The 17,633-nt window shown below is 43.8% G+C and overlaps 1 protein-coding gene across 2 annotated transcripts in view; it reads right to left on the reverse strand.

Annotated features, from left to right (window-relative positions):
- The window catches only part of col8a2 (collagen, type VIII, alpha 2), a 67,449-nt gene that overhangs the window by 36,476 nt on the left and 13,340 nt on the right, over positions 1-17,633 (reverse strand). The window contains exon 1 of one of the 2 annotated variants that reach the window (XM_033637864.2): positions 8,285-8,372. The exons of the other annotated variant lie outside the window; for it this stretch is intronic. The gene's annotated coding sequence lies outside the window, so the exon portion shown is untranslated. Of the gene's footprint in view, positions 1-8,284; positions 8,373-17,633 lie in introns of those variants that run through there. 2 annotated transcript variants of the gene reach the window in all.

The following is a 17,633-nucleotide window of genomic DNA, read 5'->3' on the forward strand; positions in this document are numbered from 1 at the left end:
AGACAAGATATAACGGCAATGATAAAAGGCGGCGAGAGTCGATATTGTCAGTCTGGGACAGTTTAGGGGGACCAAAAGCCGGCTGCATGAAGATAACAGCACACTTATATAATCTGGATATGACTTTTAAAGTTCTCCGAAATGCCTGCATGCTATACGAGTGACTGTATATCCCACGTATGATTCAATTTAGTAAAAAGGAGTTATTTGCACATCTGCTGCTGCTGTAAACACCAAAAAATCAGGACAAATTTATGGTTAATGGGCTGTAAAAGTGTCTGGTCTGCTCCCCAGAATGTTGGGTTTGAGCGCTGTTCATCAGGAAGGAGGGAAAAAAAGAGAGAGAGCTTTTAATGACAACAAACATTCAGATAATTGTGTAGTGTTGAATGAACTCCATTTCCTTGTTCACCTGCCTCATGGAATTCTTGCAGCGCTGCCAAGAGCCAATAAAACAGCACATTCAGCCTTTGCAAGGCTAGACGCAATAATAACCTCCTCATTATGCATTATGTGGCGAATGGTTGAAATTAAATGGAAATAAAAAACCTTTTTTTCCTGTTTTTGAATGGTGGGATCTGTGCTCGGCGCTTTACCCATATCATATCGGTCTATCTAGCATGACGGAGCGGCAGTTTGGGAGGTTATGATATGGCTGACGGAGGCTACATCAGTCTGCAAGCATCTAATGGTTCATTAAGGGCTGATTCTCAAGATCTGATATGTGTTTATCTCCAACCTGGCAGCCAGAAGAAGAGGACATTCTTGAGAGTCTGGAGTTAGTTTAGATTGATGGGCCCTCGCTTAGATAATCACCAGACCAAAGGAGGGCTGAAGCAGCTTCTTTGTCTCCGCTTGGCAGCTGCAGGGGACGGGAGGATCGGTGGGAGGAATATGAGAGTTAGAGAGGAATAAAACTTACACCACAGACATGAGAATAAGACACATCCTTGGACAGTGGAGGAGCTGCAGGGGAGGATTGGAGCAGCGCTGAGAGGCGGCGGAGGCCAGGCTTCTTTAACTAGAGACCTATTCAGAGCAAATAAATCAAAACAGACACAGAGACTGGTGCTGTTGTCTTTACTGGCACAAGGTGCACGAGTTCTTCGAAAACAGCAAGGACCTCAGAAACATGTGGATGACGCAGCTGTTGTTCTAACTCGAAAATATTTTTATATCAATGATAGATCACATCCCTTGAAAGGGGTTGTTCATAGTGATGCACCCAAAGAGAATCATCACCCAATACTGGAGTTTTTTAATGTCTTTCAGCTAATTGTTTGGGTTTTCCAGCCCGTAGCAAGCGGCTAAAAACGCTACCTGTACACTACCTGCTCAGCAGCAAACAGCAGACACACACAGTTAGCAACTTGCTGGTGATCATAACAGAACATTTAGCAGCTTAGGAGATAGAAATGTCCCTCGGCAGTTGGTGGAGACCAAATACAAAGCTAAAAGGATTACAACATGCCATGTGCAGCATACAATCAGATCACAGTTGCTCACAGAATGACTGGCTAATAGAGTGGTGCCAGAAGTTAGCATCGCCCTGGTTCTCTTGACAAAAAAAACAAAAGGGAATTCTCCATTGGATTTTGGAGTACCGCAGAAAATAAGCTCTGTGGCTGAGGTTTCTGAGACTTACAAATTTTGCCCAGCATGATCATCTTTACAAATGAACACCACTTTTATGATTTTTTAAGTGCAAATTAAATAACCAGAAGTAAAAAAACTAACGTTAGGCTATAAACGAACCACACCACAGTTGGATAACCACAACAATATTTGCCGTAATGAGGCTGTTTAGTCTCATTCAGCCACTTGTTAGCAACCGAATTTTTTTAAGACACTTAAAAGCTTCAGAATTCATGAGTGGGTTATTTACTTGCATATTTATGTCATTAAACAAAAGCATTTGTTAACCACAGACTTTATTTCAGGCCCCTAAACAAAACCTCATTGAAAAAAACCCACTGACTTTGAATCAGAGAACTGGAATTGCAAAAAAAGCCAGCCTTCCTGCACTACTCCATTACTGCCTTACTTCTTTATTAAAACAATAGTTTGTTTTGTTGCTCCCAGAACTCTGTGATCTTTAGTATGAACCTGCATTCGCTTTTACCACCAGTAACATCAGGTGTCACCAAATCAACCAGAGCAAAAATCTTCAATATTGCCACTTTCAACGTAAAGTAATATGTCAGTCTTGTGTTAACAGCTTTTTTCCGCTGCCCCCAAGTGGCCAAAAAAATCCGTCACAGGCTCAAGACATTCCTTAAAGCTTAATTACCATACATTCATTCCAGCACAAGAAAACTTCTGTGCAGTGTGACACATAAAGGGTCCAATACGGGACATTAATAAAAAGTGAAAGGTATACCTCCATGAAGTCATATTCAGTCCTTCCAGTGAACTAAATCTCTCCAGGGGTGGGAGTCTCTGCTGTGTTATTACTCCAAACAAACCTAAATGACCGACACGCCAAAATAAGGAATGACAGGGATGAAGAGGGGATTTGAGGGAGAAGTGGGTGTTGAACGACCTCTTTCATCGAGTTTGTTTACAAGTTGTCAGCTGGCAAATGAGCGCAAATTGAAGCGAGGGGGCATCAGGCCAAGTGCGGTCAGGACACTGCCGGTCGGGAACGCTGACTCAGAACAGGTTGACCGTGTAATGTTGCCCGGCCCAGGCAGATGCCTCCGATCTGAGTGCAAATGTGCGAGTGAGATCATCGATGAGAAAATGTGTCATTTCCTCTGGGATACACCCTTGTTAATGATCTGTCAAATTTTACACACAGCAGACTTTATGTTCTGTTAAACACCTGATGCTTTAACAGCCACAGAATACGACTCAGTCCTTCAGTGATTTATGTGAAGCCTCCTCCTGGCACTCTATTTATTTTACTCTGAAATATAAGGTACAGACCTACATGGCAGAGAGGTTTAACAGTCTGCCGTTTTAACTGTCACAGCACCAGATATCATCTGCAGACTGATTAAGGGACTTGAACGGTTTCCACTGAACCAAAGTGAAGTCCAGACCGACTTCCATCAACGTACGCAGTGGCTTGATGGCAAGAACGGGAGAGACAGTTGAGAGAAAGAGGCAAACAGAGGCAGACAGAGAGAGGGAAAGCTGTTCGAGTTCCTCGGGTGACACAGAGCAGGCCGCTGCGGGAAACCTCAGCTCCTTCATTCACTGTGGTCTGAGAACATAAAAAGCACCACACTGTTTGATCTCCAAACTTGAATACGTCTCTCAGCTTCATAAAAAAAATAACACAGCTTTGGAAACCATATTCCCCAATTATTCCCCCGTTACCCCACGCCCCCCTCACTCTACCTCTCTACCCTCCTCCCTTCCATTCCTCCCACATTAGCGATTCTGTCTTTGATATCAAAGTGGGATGAAGATTAAAGTCTGGGTGAGGGGAAGAGTTGCGTGGTATGGGGCAGCTCGGCACTTTGCCACAGCTTTAGACGGGGCTTGATCCACGGAGTTATTCGCCCTCTGTCTGCCCACCGTCAGCTCTGTTCCAGTGACCGAAGATGGCTGGGAAATGAAGGAGGGCTTTTGTTTGCTCTCATCTGAGCTGACATACTCGACACCTACGCGACATACTCCGTTATCCAGTCACACCTCGCGCTCTAACATCTCCAGAAGGATTTAGAAGTCTGTGTCTGAGAGGAATGTGACTTTATAGCACTGTAGAAGGAATGCAAAGGCTAAGCTTCCCTTTGAGCCTCCAGTCTGCTCTCCAGTTTTACATTTATCAACCAGCATCAGCCCAGCAGCTAAGCACCTGTACGTCAAATCCCACCAGATACATCATCACCTTCTCACCTCCTCCTGAGCACGCACTGTGACCCCCCCATGACCTAGGAAATGTCACCAATTATGAAGCAGTTGGAGAGGTCAGAGGTCAAACTCCATGTCAGTCACTTTTAAGAATCATGTTTATCTTTGTCACTCAGTTGGTCTATGCAGGGTCTTCACCACATGCAAAGACAGCAGTATGCATTAAGATCTGTCGGCTACTACATACTTAGTTTTGTGTGACTATGAGGGAGACTGTGGTGCTTTCATGTCTTAGTTTTTAAGTGTATTTCAAAATACAAGTGAAGTAACAATGAATAAATCATCATCATCCTTGTTGAGTCTCTTCAGGTCACAAGATTGCCAGATTGAAACATCACGCTTTTGTTTTTTGGACTGAAGGTTGCATGTTTGGTGAGTGATGCAGCTTTTTCTTTGCCATGTGGTTTTAAGGATTTCTGTCACGAAAAACTGACACAGCATTCCCATTTCCATGTACGGTATGTTTTCAGTGGTCTTACCCTAATTGGGGACAAGAATTTGGAGGCATTTTAACTAACATACCACCACTCCTTAAAGCTGACAACTAGAAAGTACACTGACAAACCCTCAGGGTTGGTCATTATGGTAGGCAATCTGTTAATGTTTTATTTCTTCACACAGTAAGCAAATTCTTCCCTTTCCAGGAACAGGATGCAAAAGAAGTTCCAGAAGATCCATTTAAACTGAGAAAAGCTCCAGAACTGCAACAAATTTTCAGCCTTTATATTCTCATGCATAACAATAGAGGCTAATTTTCCACATGTAACAAAAATCACAAGTTGGTGTGATGATTCTACTGAATGCAGCTTCATGATTTGGTGAGAAAAGCATGAAATGTTCATACATATAACCACGAAAAGTAATGCATCAGAATTCATATATGACCCGAGTAATTGTGTCAGTAATATGTGAATAACCCATGTATACGAGAGGGCTGCAATCACATGACCAATACGCTGACAGGATTAAAGATGGAAGTAGTATAAAGAGCAAAAGTCTGCATAAAGCCCCGTTTCCAGCAAGCAGTACGGTACAGTTCATTTCGGTACGCTTTTTTTTTCAGTTTCCACTATGAAAAGTTGTGGATGGTACCAATGGAAACGTTCTATACTGTCCCTATTTTAGGTCCCCCCTCTGTTGGGGTACCTAGCACACAGATCTGGTACTAGAACACTGCAGTCCGTTGATTGATCAATAGAGGACTGTCACTCTGCTCAGGGCTGAGCTGTGACTGGTTTTGAGGCTCATGTAACCACTGTTCATGCTGTGGAGAGTGTTATTAGTAAACTATAAATATAAAATGAAAGGATGTTTTGCTGCCTCTTGTCAGAGAAAAGATAACTTAATTCACTGGACCGACTGCCCATTCTGTGGACAATAAACGAGGTGCAGACTTCCATTTGTGTCACCAGTAATGAGGAAATACAGTGAGTGCTGGATGGAGCAGTGAGTGACAACAACCCCGCCCACGTTTAAGAGTACTGTTTGCGGTGGAAACGCTAGGGTCTAGGTACCATGTCTGAAGGGTTACTTTTGGCTCCAAAGGTACCATACTGAAAGTGTTTGGTGGAAACAAGGCTTAAGAAAGCAGATTAAGGGTGATGGATGGGTCAAATAACACAGGACTTTCCCCAAGGAGACGGTGTTCAGAAACGTGTGAAACCAAGTGAACTTTGAGTTATTTTAAGGTACATCACAATGTTTCTTTACTTAAACCTGACCAAAGTAACTTTACATGCCAAAACTTAACCTACGTTCAGTATGTAACTTTACGTTCAATAAGTAACATTGCTTGTGGGGCGCTAATTCGTTAGATATCATACAAACCATTGTCTGAGGATATGTTGGAAAAAAGACAGAATTTCTAATACCACTGGCTTCACTTGAAAAAGACTATAAACATCTACAGCCAGATGATGGTTGACAGATCCCTACAATTTATCTTGAGGGGGACATGAATGTGTGTCAAGACATTTCACAAATGTCACAACCCCCATACTGAATCTCATTATGGTGCTAGAGGAAAAGGTCAGCAGAGCACCAAAGTCATTAGGATACATCATCTAGATAACGTGGATATCTGTATCCAACAGTTGATGATTTATTACAGTCTGGACCAAAGTGGTGGACTGACGCACCACCAGACACTGTTGTCCTCGAGCCAGTGTCACCAGCATGGCTTAAAAAGCAGATTATCCAACTCCACTGGCTTCAATAAAACGACATGTGATCAAAGAATTTTCTTCAAAACAAGAGGAACTGCCCATGAAACAATATCTCATCCCTTTGGCAGATACTTGGAAAAAATCAATAATAGAACACATACTTTGCACTGTGAAAGACCCAGCCCCGGGGTAACCACTAAAACTCGTTCCCCACTTGCAAAAGAGACTTGGGAACATCATCACTTGTGATAACTACTGCCATCGCCGACTTCAAAGAAAGAACAAGGCAGCAACAGAGGGAGTGTATGCATCAGTGGAAACCCTCAACCAATCCTCTAATGCTACCAGGACCATTTCCACACCGCATTCTGGCTTCCTATCCTCACTGACCTCATAAAACCTTTGCAAGCACATCACAGTTGTCGGGTGAAAACAAAAAGAAGAAAAAAAATGTGTTTTTAGCTTGAGAGGCATGCATTTTTATAAGAAATTTAACTGGCTATAAAAAGTGTCCACGCAGCCCGGGGTCAAGTGTTGCTCAATCAAGTGCTTTGAACTTCAAATATGCAAGTGTTCATTGGAATATTGACAATATTGTCCAACAGTGGCATCTAAATGACTAGTGGCATGGTTTCCACAAACACGCATATATTGTAGCAGGACAATTTCCGGAGATTTTGCATTTTCAGAACATCAACAGCATGCATACACACTGTGTTTTTCTGTAAGATATTCTGCAGCACATGGGCCAGAGAGTGTCTATGAGAAACAGGGATAGAGGAGGCGATGGAGTTCAGGCTGGAGACTCTGCTAGAGCAATTATCTTGTTCCTCAAACCTGCCGTTTAATGGAAATCCTAGGCGAAAGCCAAACTACACGCCTGCCTTTAGGTATGAGCCTTCCAACTGATCCACGCCCCCTTCTCCCCCTTCTCTCATTCCACCAAATATTTTCATAGGACATCTGACTTCAGTGGTTCGCTATTAGTTCCACAGGTGTGGAGAGACAAACTCCATTAAAACACCCCGGGACATTCCACCACTGCACTTGCCATGGGCCCGATACATGTCATACTTTCCCCCCCTCCGTCTCATCATGCACTTCATAATTTTAACGTCTTTCCAGTACCTGTCCATTCTGACATTCCCCTGAATGTAATCAGTCACCGCGTTTCAGAATTATATCAATTTAATAGTTACTCACTTGGGTTTCTCTGCGTATGAACGTGTGTGTGAGTGTGTTTATTGCTACAGTAGCTGGAAATATGCAACCAGCCTTCTCGACTGCGAGCTGTTGTTGTTTTAAGCCCCTTGGAGGTCTCTGTGTAACTCCCACTCAAACTGGCACGGGATACAAACTGCAACCAGATGGAGGACTTCTGCCATTGTTTTCCAGTTGAGCAACACCATGCTAGTGGGCAACACAAAGGAGGAGGGAGGTGGGTGAGGGCATCATCGACCAAATCTGAAATCTGTGCTCAGAGGGCATGAAGTGCATCATGGAAAAGGATTGTTCGTCTAGCCTTTCCATCTCTCTTTGAATCTCCTTTTCTCTCCCACTGGAAATGCAACCACCTTGTAGTGTGAAACTATGCTAGAAAATTACCAAAAGAACATGTGTGAACGAAGGTCATCAAACAGAGATATGATGGTCAGTCTAGAGCAGAAGGCACGGCTGCCCACAGCCCACAAACGACCCCAAAACGACACAAAGTCCAGCGTACGTAAATTGCCCACAAAACCTCTCCTTCCTTTCAAATCACTCATCTGCTGCTGAGAAAGCATAACCCCTGGCCCCGTCTGACGCGTCTCTTTAGCGCGACGCTGTATAGTTTGGAAGCCGTCGTGTTGACTTAGGTTTTGAGAGGTAGGAGTGAAAACCCCAACACTTCTTTTTTTCTATGCAAAACAAAACGAGATGGGGACAGGAGACATCAACTCATGCTCAAACCATGGGTTTATAAAAACTTCACGTGTGCTGGAGGTGGTGCGTGTTGAGAGTGGGGTTTGTGGTAGGTGGGTATAAAGGAGAACAAGCTAAACGTGTCCTGTAAATCAGAGGTAATGGCTTTTGAATGGTCTGTAAAAATGTTCTGAGGTCTGAGCTGCGGTGGGAGGGTGAGGGTGGGTGTGCATACGGGCATGTAGGCATATGTCTATGCACATGTGTGTGTGGGTGGGTATGTGTTTCCGCAAACCACAAATATGCTACATTTGTACATTTCATACATACCATATAATTTTTAAATTTTTACTTACATGTGCATAAGCTGAATTTGTCATCTGAAGGTGGAGGGGATGGTGGATGACACCTAGGCGAGACAGCTGCCAAACTGCAGACCACTTTTCAAGCCCAACAAAAAACAAAACAGGTTTTTTCTCAATACATTGGCAGCATTTCCAGCAGCAAATGGTATTTTGAGCCAAAATAGTATCTTTCACCGATCATAACAAAGAGTTTTTGGTGCCTTAACATAACCACACATTGACCACAGCATTGTTAAATTGTAAAGAAACCTAATGTCTCAATATATGTGTGACATAATAATGTACAAATGTTACATATCTATGGTTTGCATAAACGTACAGTCCAACAGTTATTCTGGTGATTGGTCTGTGAGATGTGCAGATATCTATGAGAATAAATCTAGGTAATGTGCACAACTGTTGCTCCAGGGTGCATAGAGCAAAGGGAAGTCCAACACATTCTCACTCCCAACTCGTCAAATACTGAAGCTTGCTCTGGTCCTACACGACAAAATATGGAGCTCTAGCTAACCCTCCTGTGAAAGGTTTGGACGCTCAGGGACAGCATGTCAATTTAGGCTCATTACATGCACTGTGTCCTGCCAAAATAAACTTCCATTTTCATGGGAAATGTAAAGTGTCTGCTTGTTAAATGCATAGTCTGTTTTTAAGATATACCAAGAACATGGGTTCTTCAGGTTTAGGCAACAAAAGTACGTGGCTAGGGTTAGAAGAAAACATCATGGTTTGGTCAAAAATAAGTATCTCTCCCACCCAGCCCTGTGTGGACTATGTTGCTTCTTATACCAAGGCAGTTGCCCTGAGCGTCAAAAAATGCCGCTGTCTGTTGCGTCTCAGACTGCAGCTAAAGGGTGTCAATATTTGACACTAAGGGTCACTGGCCAAGTGTCGGTATTTGCTGGGTTGGGAGTGAGACATGGTTGGTTGAGTAGTCCATTGTAAAAAAGTACAGTATCAATAGGGCATGGCTGTTTGAAGGGTAAGTTCACCAGTGGATTTTAGCTATGTAGATACTTTTGTGCGGTGGATTGTTGCTGTGAACACCACAAATAAAATTCGACTCACCAGCACTGTAATAGAGAGGAGGCAAAAATGTCAGAGATGGATGTCTCAAAACTTGGACAAGTAAAACCAAAACTCTCTGCAGGGTTTGATACCACCAGAGGTAAGTAAGAAAATGTAATTGGGTGAAGAGGTATGAGGATTTGCATTCTTCAGAGGCTGACTAAGACACTTAAAAAAAAGAAAGAAGAGGAACACACGCCATGGAGTGAAGGAACAACGATTATGCGACATCTCCATCGTCCTGCTCCATATTTGCACTCGCTCGGCTTTGCTAACACTGGCCAGGATCGCGTGGTATGAGAGAGCTGTGTTTAGACGGCTTTTCACAGCCCTTCAGTTGAGAACAGAGCAAATAGACATAATGCCGAAATAACAGTCGTCGGAATGCAACGCTGCATATGTGGTTGTTGGCCTTGGATGGAGATTTAAGGTCGCGAGGCAGACAGATAAACTCTACCCCCCCTTTCTTGTTAGATGTTGGTCTGGGCTGTCACGTTTTCAGAGGAGGTTGTTGTCTGAGGGTCTGGTGGGAAGGGTCGGGGGTGAGTCAAACAACAGTGGCATATGGATGATGGGTGACATATGAGGTCGGTACCAGTGCTAGGAAAAGGTGGCATGGTGCATCACAGGGGTCAAACATATAAAATGTGTCATGGCGACAAGCTGCCAACATGTGGTCAGTATCAGTCACAATCACTGCCCTCAAGCCTGCAGAGGGAGGGTGGGAAATATCACACGTTCAGCTGCAGGGATGAGCTGATTATTGATCAGACTGGCAGGATTGTAAACCCTTTGCACCCTTCTGCTGTCATTAAACCATTTTCCCAGACTGGAGAACTGGCCTCCCTCTCACAGAGAAAAGCAAAGAGGGAGAATGACATGAAAAAGATTGCAGACTTAAAAACAAACATTGTCTGCTTTACTTTCCCTTCACTTTCTTTCTGCTACCCCTTACCCCGAGCTTACCCATGCCATAACTTTCTTTCCCCTCCGTCTACCCCTGGACAGCGTATTATAACGGCTGCAGTTTTTATTGGAATGACTTAAATGGCTCTTAAAATGCCGTTTGAATGATGGTTGCTGGTGTCTGTCCTCTGCGTGTGTGTATGTATGTGTTTATGCGCAAAGTGTGTGCCGGCTCCAGACCCCGTTTCCATCAGCGATGCCAAATTTCTTTCACCCACCCAACCAACTCCTCCTTTCCCAGCCCTCCATCTCCACCCCCACTTCTTGATGTTCACCACATCTCCCACAGTGGTCACACTCATTTTTGCTTGTGTGCGTCCCCCCCCACCTCCCCCTCCCTGCCTCCTTCATCCACACTGTGGGGAAAAAAACACAATTGCCCTCTCACACTCATAAGGTAATAGCTACAATTTGCTTATCGCAGAAGCACAGATGTGAAAATAAATGGAGTCTAGACTGACAGTGGAGACAAAACCCTTCCATCTGGGTTTAAATGTGGCTTTCCCAAAGCATCATACGTCAACAGAACAAAGATGTTTTTTGTTCTAAGACACTTTTGAGAAATCGGGCCAGTTCTGGCCAGTCTTGATTTCTCTATCTGTAGATCAGATGATTTTCTCAGCCAACAAACATCACCATCCATTACTTTGTCTGCCTGTCTGCATCTCTGCATATGCTCCCACCCACTGTAGACACTCTGCGTTACTGTCTGAGCTCCGCTCTTGTTGCAGAAAAATGCAGTGAAAGTGATTACAGACACATTCCAGACGCCCTCTATGGAGCGAATGATGGACCACTGGTGAAACGTAGAGAGGAGATGCAGGGAGGACATAGGATGAAGTGCATCTGAGGTTACAGATGAGGCATTACAACACTCCTTGCTCCCTGGAGCTTGGGATATGCAGAGGAGAGAGGAGATGCAACATTTCAGCTCCTGCACACAGAAAGCAGCACTTCTATGTGTTTTGCAGATGACAGAGGAGGACAACAGCGCTGTCATGCCGTCACTATATCGACAATAGACAGAAAAGACATGTAGGCAGTGTCTTAGCAAAATGCCAGAGCTGCTAAAGGACACAACAGAAGACAGGATCAAAATGAATTGAATCCACAGACAGGCCGAGACTGTGAATGTGCTGTTGTGTCTGGCAGGGCTGAGAACTATTTGGACAATTTTGGACCCTGGCAGCATTACAACTAATGCTTTTCTTTTCCCCCGTCGTCTCTGTATAATCGTATTGAGAGCAGTGTAATGGGCAGGAGGAGCGTCACATGGAGGAGATTTGCAGATTAATCGATGCACACTCGATGCAGGGCCTTCTTAATGTTGCTCCACCATTTGTTTGAATTTGTATCACTGATCAAGACAGAAAACAGCAGAGAGAAACCCCACAGCTCAGAGTAGGTCCCCATAATTCTTTAACACGTGTATACATTTGTATGTAGGTGTGCGTGTGTGTTCTAACAAATCTGCCACTCAGATTTTTTCAGTATAATTCCCATTGTCTTTCCAACCCTATCACCACACAAGATCGTTGATATTCAGGCTGTTTCTGTTCACTGCTTGTACTCATACCAATGAATAGTAGTGCTTTATAATTCATATATGACCCATGTGATCACGAGCCAGAAGGCTGTGATCATGTGACCTATGTGCTGCAGGCATAATTATGGATCCCCGGCCTATTCTCGTTCCCAAATCGTCAAATAACATGGTTTTGTCAGTGATTCTGGCGTCAGACACCAATGCAAAAAGGCACCTACGCCAACAGGCGGCGTCAGTGTATAATGGCACTGGACAGCGCCAGTTAGAAATGCTGACGATAACAACGTCAATGTTGACATCCGCCGGGCCACGTCAGCATGTAACGCTGCCGGAATCAAAGTAATATAAGGGGCTGAGGGGTCCCTGAGGGGTGGATGGATCCAACAAACCCTGGACTTTCACCATGGAGCCCACCGTTTGCTTCCTGTATGAATGTTGAGCCAAACCATGATGTTTTTTTTCTAAAACTAACCACATGCTTTTGTTGCAGAAGTAAATAAACGTAAATACAATGTGTTTTACTAATGTTATAAGTTTATTTTAAGAAAGACTGTATACATCTAATGAGCAGCAACTGCCCATGTCCTTTATTTTGAAAAGACACAATGCATGAAACAAGTGTAAATTAACATGGTGTCCTGGAACATCAAAAACAGATGCAGGAGGGTACCTTGCAAGTCATATACAGATGTGAAAGTCCATTGAGAAAACAGCGATATTTGACGAGTTGGGATGAGAACGCATTTGGATACTACTTCTTTTCATGGCAAATTCTGCCCATCTGTCCTGTGATTGGACAATACCAGCCCTAACCATGATCTCTTTCCCTAGCCCGAACTGTCTTTAACCTTGACATGGACATGAAGACTACCAGCCAATCACAGCACATTAGAGGGGGATTTGCCAGGAAAAGCAGTGGATCCATTATAGCACGCTGCAGGGCGTTGTCTGTCACATGACGGGATCAAAGGAGAGATCAGGTCACGTTAGAGCGACAAAGTCCACTAATGGAGGAGGTCAGGGTGTCTTCCATGTGAAACCAAAAGACAATGCAAACAAAGTTATTTCAAGGCACGTCACTATGATTCTTTCCTAAGCCTCACCCAACCAATATGTGGCGCTAATTCATAAGGTATCATACGAACCATTGTATGAAGATACCTCCCGATATTGGATGATTCAGCAAAAACCATGCACCCTCGACCTCACTACATAAAGAGCACACTGCCTCCTACTTCGGCAATATATGTTGGCAATGGATGTAAATTGTGAGGTATGGCATTGTCCGATATGGACGTAATTCCTGGGGATATTGGGCCGTTTCTTTCTCAACATTGTTGCTATGATCCTACGAGAACCTTTAAAAAGTATTCTGGCAAATGACAATACCAATCTAAATTGGCAGGTCTAATGTTAGGCAATGAAAAATATAATGCATTTCTCTCATTTTAGACTCTTTACTATGGACCACCTTCTGTTGGGGTTTACAAAATCTCTGCAGGTATTTAGACTTTAGATTGTTTCTGTGGTCCTGATCTTAAGATACTTTAGATGCTATTGCTATGTGAATGGTAAAAATCAGGTCAGTGACTTTTCTACCTTACTATCAGGAGCATCTGGATCACAGTAGTACTGTGTTGTGCAACAGGAGCATTATCTGTCTTTTGGAAGAGCTCTGCATTGAGGCGATCTGACTATCATCACTCTCAGCTTGCTGGGAGATACCTTTCGACAAGCAAAACTCAAGAGGAAACAGCAAGACATTTGTGATCAACAGAATTATGCATGGGAACAGAAAGAGACATAAGACAGAGGAAAATGTCAGCGAACCTGGTTTTCGGATCACACACGTATACAGCCCACCAGGGATAGGCCCTCAATTCATTAGGGCGCTGTTAGTGTGTACTGTGCTGGCTTGGAGGGGGTCTCCGCACATTCCCCACAAGTGTTGATGGGGTCTGGATTTGTCATTGTCTCCACGTGAGAGTGGATGGCTGCTTGCGTGTTTCCCTGCTGCGTTACGCCTGGCTTGTCTGAGCAGGCCTTTCCCATCATCCTTCAAGAAGAAATGTCCTGGCTGATCCACTCCCAGAGAGGGATTAAGTATACAGATCTATGATTCTCCTTATGTTTCTGATATCCTGACCATTTCCATGCAGCGCAGATGTCTATTTTTATACTGCAAATGAAGACAAGGCTCAAATTTTCTGCATGGCTGCAGTATTAAAGAGGTCTTCAAGTTTGGGGATTTGCAAAAGTCCAACTAAAAAAAGAAAAGTCAAAATCAGTGCAGCAGAATAAAGACAAAGCGGCATCCTCCAAGGCTGAAAAATAAAGCCAACGTGGAAGTGCCAAAAACAGCAGTTACTCAACTGGCCACTTGAGGCTGGCTTCAGGTGCGAGCCAATCCCCATGAACATCTATGTTGAAATGCACAACTTAACGGCAGAAATAAATATGTTTACAGCCTAGTACAAAAAAAATCAACTGTAAGGGGGGTGAATTTTTAATATAAGTCACCCTTTTACATTTTATCATGGCTTAAAGTTACATATATATAAGGTCGTGGCTGCTTGAGTGACAGGATGTCTGTGAGGTGTCACTATGACCTGTGGGTCAGCTCTAACCTCTTGTCAAAATATGGTCACTTCTGGCTCCAAAAAACCAAGATGGTGACAACTGAAATGCTAAACTAGAGGCTTCAGAGTGGCAGTCTACAAACCAGTGAGTAACATCGTGATAGCTACGTCTATTATCATACAGCCTATGATAAAAACTGTCTTTTAGTTCCTGACTCAAGCTTTAAAAAAAGGAATGGCTAACAGCAGGGCTTGGTGATAACTCTATGAATGACCCCTTTCTCATTACTCTGAGTCATTTGACCCATTGTTCATGTTAATATCGATAAGTGGAGCCTTAAAGGGATACTTTGCCAATTTTCATCTAGCTTTGTGTCACAACAATAGTATGGGTAAATGAACTGTTGCAAACTTCCCTCCATCCTACCAATGCCAACACATTCTCTCTCGGACCTTGCTACATATTGACGTTTTTTCATGACTTTCAATGTCCATGTATGATGTGAAAGGTACCCTGGATGCATTGGTTGTTGACATTCTGGGATGCCATGCCAAGTTATTTAAAAAAAAGTTCCATTTTCACAGGAAATGTACAGTTTACATACAGTCTCTTTCCAAATAAACGCGCTATGTCGGTACAACAACACAAATTGACGTGGTTAGGTTCAGGAAAAAAGAACAGGGTTTGGCTTTAGAATCTTACAGGACGCAAACACCGCTCTCTCGGATGAAAGTCCATATTTGTTGGACCCATCCATCACCCCTCCTGCTCACCCTAGGTGGATTTTCACCGCCTTAACTTTCGTCCTTGTCCCACCACGTTTCCCCTTGACGCTGCCGATTGCCATTAACCTATAAAGGCAACCAGCTGCACATCATACCAATGTTAAAGGGCACCTTTTTTCATTGGTTTCTGACGCCTAAAGTCACTGCCCAAGTGCTGACTTCTGATCGAGACCGGGCTTCCAATGCTGGCTGAAAGGCTTTTTCTCGAACTACAGATTGTACTTCCATTTTGGTATTACTGCCACCACAGACACAAAGAGTATAAAGCAGATCAAGAGAAAAACTGCTGATAAAATATGAGCCAAAATTCTGTTTCAAAATTTCTTCAGAAATATGTTTTAGCCATCGTATTGTTTCCTGTGTCAAAACAGACTAGCTTGCATTAAGTCACCCACCAGCAGGAGTGTTAATTGGACCGGTGTTGCGCAGTGCATTCTGGTAGTTGTAGGTTTCCCACCTCTTGAGCAAACGCAAATGCCACAGCCCTTTTTATCAGTATCTGTGGTCATGTAGCACCAATGTCAAAAGAATTTGCACCTTTCACAGCATAGACAGCCCAATTTTATTAAAAGACCATCTTTCTAGCTGTGAAATACTTATTCAAGATTAACAAGACGTCTTGATGCTACTGAAGCTCTTTTGAGGAGGGACATTATTTCCAGTCTAACCATGAACGAGCCTCTAACTCCACTGTCTTTTTACTGTCTCTCTCAACATGAGGTTTGAATAAGCAAGCTGTCATATGGCAGGGCCACAGCATTCAGGACACATCCTCTCACTGTAACGATCTGGCGGACATGTCTGCATCCTCGTCTTCCTCCTCAGCCTCCTTGTTATCCCTCCCTCTTCCTTCCAGACTACGAGGGATACAGAACATGCCTCGGCCCTGTGGAGGCAGACAGCGACTGGAGTAGAATGAATGGATTATAGGACTAAATGAGAAATGACTCTGTTACTGAATAAACTGCGGAGTATAAAGGCAGCACTGTTTGACTCAAATGTATCTTTTAAATCTTCAAAACTACCCAGATTTCTGCTTCCCTCTAGAGATTAACGGCATAGAAAGTTTAGCTGATTGCAGGAGTTCTGGGGTATTACTGAGCTTGTTGCTCAACTTGAGGAATGGGCCGGGTGTTCCCGACAGGGTAAACAAACATTGGAGTAGTAAAGAGGTTGCGGCGAACTGAGGCAGAGTAATTCATGGAGGAATGATCTGTGTCTGGGAGCAAACAGACGGCCCCTGCATGTTTCTGTTGACACTGGTTCAAGTCCTCGGCCAGATCAAAGACGCCACATGGGTTGCTACAAACTGAGTGCTCCTCAGACCAAGCTTATTTTCTCTTTTCTGCTTCTTCTACCTTCAAATCTTTTCCTGTGCTTTCACCTCTCCTTGCCTCTTTCCCGCAAATACCGCCCCCTCCACTTTCTCCTATCCCCATTTTCATCATGTCTCACTTCGATCTTTCTTTCCCTTCGAAACAGAGCCGTCGCCATCCCTCTTTCCTAACCCTCCCCGATGTTTCCCATATCCCTATCACACTTTCACCACATGTCAGGAAGACTTGGGTTTGTGTGGTTTCTGCCCTGCTTTGGGAGCGGTCCAGCTCAGGCTCCATTGGGCTGGTTGTCGGTTCGGCTTGCGGAGCAGGCCGGGGCCCACAGTTAGGAAATGACCACTTCTCTGGTTCAAATTAGTAATGAGGCAACGCAGCAGGCCTTTTTTGCTGGCGGCTCGCAGAAGAAAGAGCAGGAAAAGTGGAGAGAGAGAGAGAGAGAGCGTGTAGCCATCTGCAAACCACATGAAAGTGAGTGGTAATTGATTCAAAGCCCTGCCTAATTAAGTATTTTGTTAGTTGGCCAAAGAACATCCTGCCAGAAATGGTTTGTACTCCTGTAGCTTTCGCTGTCCAAACAATCACAGACTTGCATGGTTAGCGTCAGGTAGAAGATGTTTTATTTCCGTCAGCTCATTCTGCAATCTATCATCTATCCAGGTTTTAACTCAGGTCATGTAAGTCTTCAGACCTCTTAGCAAGACAGTTCACTACTGTGTTGCTTTATGCAGCTACAGCTGTGTTCCTGCAGCCAGCAGCAGCTTCCTAATCTCTCTGATCTTGTTCTCATACATGGGAAAAAGTGACAACATTGCACCCATATATTGTGTTTGAGCTGCAGAAATACACTTCATATCACCACTGTACAGAAAATGTCTCATGATGGGGCACACTAACTGAAACGCCAGATTTGAAAATCTTTCCGTACTCGCTTGCATGCTTACTTATGTTACCCACTTAAATTCATGTTGACAGACAAAACCGAGCAAATGCGTGATGAAGAGGCAAACAGCGAGGCTGTCATCCAATTAGTCTTGTGTTTGTTTATCTTAGTCTTCACTGTA

Source organism: Epinephelus lanceolatus, chromosome 16 (genome assembly GCF_041903045.1).
Source record: "Epinephelus lanceolatus isolate andai-2023 chromosome 16, ASM4190304v1, whole genome shotgun sequence".
NCBI classification, from domain to species: domain Eukaryota; kingdom Metazoa; phylum Chordata; class Actinopteri; order Perciformes; family Serranidae; genus Epinephelus; species Epinephelus lanceolatus.